Source organism: Sciurus carolinensis, chromosome 3 (genome assembly GCF_902686445.1).
Source record: "Sciurus carolinensis chromosome 3, mSciCar1.2, whole genome shotgun sequence".
Lineage (NCBI taxonomy): Eukaryota > Metazoa > Chordata > Mammalia > Rodentia > Sciuridae > Sciurus > Sciurus carolinensis.
The window spans coordinates 45933467-45938363 of NC_062215.1; the positions used below are offsets into that span (position 1 = coordinate 45933467).

At 42.3% G+C, this 4897-nt stretch overlaps 1 non-coding gene across 1 annotated transcript; it reads right to left on the reverse strand.

Annotated features, from left to right (window-relative positions):
* Positions 1–1402: 1402 nt before the first annotated feature.
* Positions 1403–1471, reverse strand: Trnav-aac (transfer RNA valine (anticodon AAC)). The gene has a single exon. It is a non-coding gene; the product is annotated as a tRNA-Val (tRNA).
* Positions 1472–4897: the final 3426 nt, after the last annotated feature.

Consider the following 4897-nt stretch of genomic DNA (forward strand, 5'->3'; position numbering starts at 1 on the left):
AGCCTGAGTTACATCCAAGTCATAATAATTAAATACCAAGGAGCAGAAGTTTGAAAAGGGCGAAGTCTGGTTTCATTCCAGATGTGCATTTTTCACTGACTGTCAAAGTCACAGTCCCTGCAAGTCAAGGAAGCTCGTACCATTCTGAGCATTTGCTTTGACCTACAGAGAACTAACCTGCTGGACCTGAAATTCTGAGAGTTACTTTTCCAGAGCAGCCTAATGTTATAATGACCATAAGCTGACTCTAATCTCCCTGTGAACACATGTGTAATCACTGTGACATTTCAACCCAGTATTATTTTCATCACATATTCATTTTATTGCATCTCACCTCAGCATGAAGGCAATGAGATATCTTCCACAGAGTATCTTTGTCTGCCATCAACCGAACATCTCCTGCTTAACACTCATTTCCAAAGGTTAACAATGCCACAATGTTACTTTCTCAGATTGGCTAGTTTTAGTGCAAAGAGGAGGAATGTTTTTGCTCATGAAGTCCTCTGAGAAACCAAATTTGAGAATTATATACCCATTTTAAAAAATTTCAATTTTGTGCGTGTGTGTGTGGTGCTGGGGTTTGAACCTAGGGTCTTGTGCTTATAAGGCAAGCACTCTACCAAATGACTATATCCCCAGCCCCAATTTCAAATTTTGATTTCAACATTCTTCCTGTGTTTAGATAGATAGAGAAAATAGTCGATGTGGCTCAATTTAAGGTCAAAGCTCACAAAACTTCATTCAGTAAATATAAATAATAAATAAAATGGGGATGTAGAAGAAAAAGAAATGAAAGAAGCAAGAACAAAGCCAAAAGGAAGAAGGAGAGAATGAGGACTAAAAAGTAAGAGAAAATAGACAAAATGAACTGAAGTGATAGAAGAATAAAGAGGAAGGAAAAAAGAAAAAGGTAGAGAAAATGTTTCTTATTCTTCTGCCTCTCCCGATCTTTTTCTTTAGCATACTACATTTTTACAGATAGCAATGGTGAAATGCACTAAGAAATCATTCAGTTCTGACCCCTCCTGCCTTTCACAGGGGACTCTACCCAAGGTCACACAGTCACTCAATGGCAGATCCACCTTCCCGTCTCTGTCCACATGACCCAATGGGGACCCAGTTCTTGTCCATTTATTTGAAAGAGCCTCAAATCATTCTTCAGACAATTACATAACCGTCATTTGCTTTCTCTTTATTTCTGCCTTTCCAGTTCTAGTTGGTAGTGAAGAGTTTCTTTCCTTGCCTTGGGCATTTGGGGAAGGTAGAAAATCTAGAACTGCAGTTCTTATTGTATTTTATAAGGCTAAACTTGCTGATGAGATTATGTTAAGTATCCAGAAAGGGAAGAACCAGGTGTTTGTGGGTATGTGTATGTGTGTGTGTGTGTGTGTGATGTGATGTGAGATGTTACTGGGGATTGAACCCAGGACCTCGTGCATGTTAGGCAAGTGCTCTACCACTGAGCTACATCCTAAGTCTTTTTTAACTTTTTAAAATTATTTTGAGATAGGGCTTGCTAAATTGTCTAGCAATTTGAACTTGTGATCCTCCTGCCTCAGCTCCTGAGTAACCGGGAAGGAAAATGTCTTTGATTATAGCAAGACAGGAGAAACAGGTATTTGAATTCTCCCCCAGAGACTCCTCCAGGGTCCTGGACCTGGGTCTAGTGGGGGAGCAGCCAGAGTGAAGAAGGAACACCTGGGGGGTACAGAGGTCTGTATCAGGGGTCTGCCTACAGTCTATGCCTCTTCAGATCTAGTACCCAGAGCTATAGTGCATAGCTGTGCAAACTGCGCCCTGTACAGAGAGTGACAGCCTGGCCACAGGGGAACTCAGTAACTAAATCCAGCCTGCACTCATCAGTACCATGACACAGGTGGGCAGCTACGAAGTGGAAAGACCACCCTTTTCAATACACAGGCATGTACTGTATGAACTGGCTACAGTCTCACGGTACTTGACCATCTGTGGCCTTTCTCCCCTCTCTGGCGGAGAGAGCATTTCTAATGACTAGGCACGAATTTCACATCTCTAGAGCATGATGGTAGTCTTACAGACAGAGGTTGTTTAAAGAGAAAAAGAGAAAAAGAATGTCTATTGTATACCATTCGTAAGCATAAATTCATACTCTCTGAACCAAAGCATTTTAAGTGGTCAACCTTTCTCATACCCAAAGTCTGGAATGGTGAATGTTGCCACTGCAGCCTTTCTGGGTCTCAGAGGCACATCTTGCGGAAGCAGCATCCCTTATAGAAGGGCTATAGATGCATCATTAGTCCTCACTCCTAGAAAAGGTAGGCAAGGGAGACAGACTGGATGCGAATCCACCTAAACAAATTTGAGGCCATCTGATCCAACACTGAGGACCAGCAGTTGGGATTAAGGTGGAAGGGCACCACCCATGAAAACTGTTCTTTGGCAGGAAGGCACCACTTTCCATTATCCTGGGGCACACAGAGGCCACTGTTCATCCAGGGATCCCATAACAGATGTCATCCTGTTTTAACAGCAGCAAGACCTCTGGTCTTTGACCCATGCAAATCTCAATTAGCCAAAATTATTCAACTGTGTCCTGGTTCTGTCTTCCTTCAAACACCTAATTGTGTGAAAGCTACATTCCTTGCAGCCACAGCCCCATTTACATGATCTAGCCTTCCCATCCCCAGCCTCTCCCCAAAAGTATCTCTACCGCTTTGTTTCTTCTCTTAATGAACTGTGCCAATCATTAAGGAAATTCCACTGCACCCTTATTACTCTTGGCCATCCTTCACTCATTAGCCAGTGAGCCAAGCAAATGTCCCCATTTATAACTGCTTCCACCTCCCAAGTCCAGCCAGGCTCTGCAAGATCCCATCAGCCTTTCTATCTACCCTGCTGAGAAAACACAGTGAGGCAAATGCTCAAGAAACATAAAGGGATGTTAATATGGTACCAAATAACAGTAAGCAAACCTGCAAGCCAATTATCAGACATCCGCTTCCTCACTCTGCATCTCTTTACCCTAACCTCTGTGGAATAAGTAATTAGAAAGAGTCACATAATCTGGAGATTCACATGTATTCCCCAATGGTGAACTCTTCAAAATATGCGCATGCTGTTTTGTTGATGAGATTATATATCCTATTTGAGTTTTGGCAGGAGGTTGGGCATGATATAAAGCCAAACTGAGACCTCATTACTGTGATTCACTCATGGTAATAAGACATCATCCTCAAAGTTGCATGTAGTGACACCATTGATAACACCAAAGCAAGGATCCAGGATGCTGCAGGCATCTGTCCACCCAGGAACGGGAGGCTAGATATAGACTGGCTGACTACACCATACAGAATCTACTGGAAACTGATCCAGGCTAGATAATGTCCAAATAATCACAAGTCATCTCAGGCTCTGGAGAAAAAAAATTTAAAAAAGTACTTAAAAAAAATAAAAAACACTACTCACCTTCATAACAAATTTTTTAAAAGATATGAAGATGGAGTTCATTTTTCCTTTTCCTCCTTCAACCACTTCTCCTGTTTCTTAGAAAACCACATCAGACAAATGAAATCCCCACTGAATAAGCAGAAGCGGAATTACATTTGGCAAATGAAAACAGCAAATGCTAATTCTGCAAATTCACATTAGGTCACTTTGGCTTGATTCTCTGTCTCCTTATGTAAATAAAACAAAGGCAGTCCTTCTTTTGTTTTCTCTATTCTCTGGTTAAATGCTGTTAGTTTACTGACTCAAAAGAAACCTAGAGAAAATCCACCTAAGTTGTGGATGTTGGAACTTAAGCTGCAGTAACATGGGGAGTTAAAGGCCAGCCCTCTCTTTCCACCCATCTGCCCAGTTGACTCTGTGCTGGGAATGGGGCTGGAGCAGGACTAACTAGAAAAGTGAGAAAGTAATGAGGAAGGGGAGAAAGATGCCGAAGTGCTGCAGACTCTACCACAAGCTGCGCATGGTCCTAGGGCACCCAGGGTACCAGGAACAGTAAATGCCGAGGGCAACATGCTACTAAGATAAGGCTTTAAGGAGCCCTTCTCCTGTAGACCAGCACTTAGCATGATGCATTGCAAGAACTGATGCTGAACCTGAGTCAGTAGAAGCCTGCAAAAGAGCAGAAGAGTGAAAGGAAAAGAGGGAAAAGAGTTAGGGCTGGAAGGTGCCTCAGGATGGCCTTTCCAATACCTCAAACATTATTCTAGAACCCAGTGGATCAGTAGCATCTGTATTCCCTAGAAGTCTGTTAAAAATGAAGACTCTCAGGTTCCCAACTGAGACCTCTAAGTCAGGATCATAAGTGATTTCTATGCACATGAAAGTTTAAAAAATCAGGTCTAGATCACAGTTGAATAAAAGCAAACACTAACCTTAGGTCTCCAGCAAAATAAAAGGTATAGAAAGGAAGAAATGATGGGCAAAATATGCCAACATAATGCATACTGAAAGATGTAAGAAGAGAGAGGAGAACCAAATGTAGAATCCACCTACCAAGTGGGACACTGGTTTCCTTTTCAAATCAGATGCATCTGTTTTGTTTTCTTGCAGAAACAATGTACACCTAACCAAACTCATACACATTTCACTTATCGTCTCTCATCAAAATTCTGCAGACACTTCCTGGCCGGCCTCCTGCCTGTAGTCACCTCCCTCACTAACACCTCGAAGCAGCCACCTGCAGGTCAGCCTCCCTAACACTTTCCTGGCTTCCATGGTCCCACGGTTTTCCTCATAGGTCTACAGTGGCTGCTGTTCGACGTGCAGATTGAACTCATATGTGTATCCCCACTCCCTCTGGAAACCCCGTTTAACTCAAGCAAAGAATTTTTTTAAAACAAAGGTACAACCCCAGAAGAACAAAGTAAGCTGGAAAGGAAGCCAACATGAGAAAAAACAATCTGTACGTCTT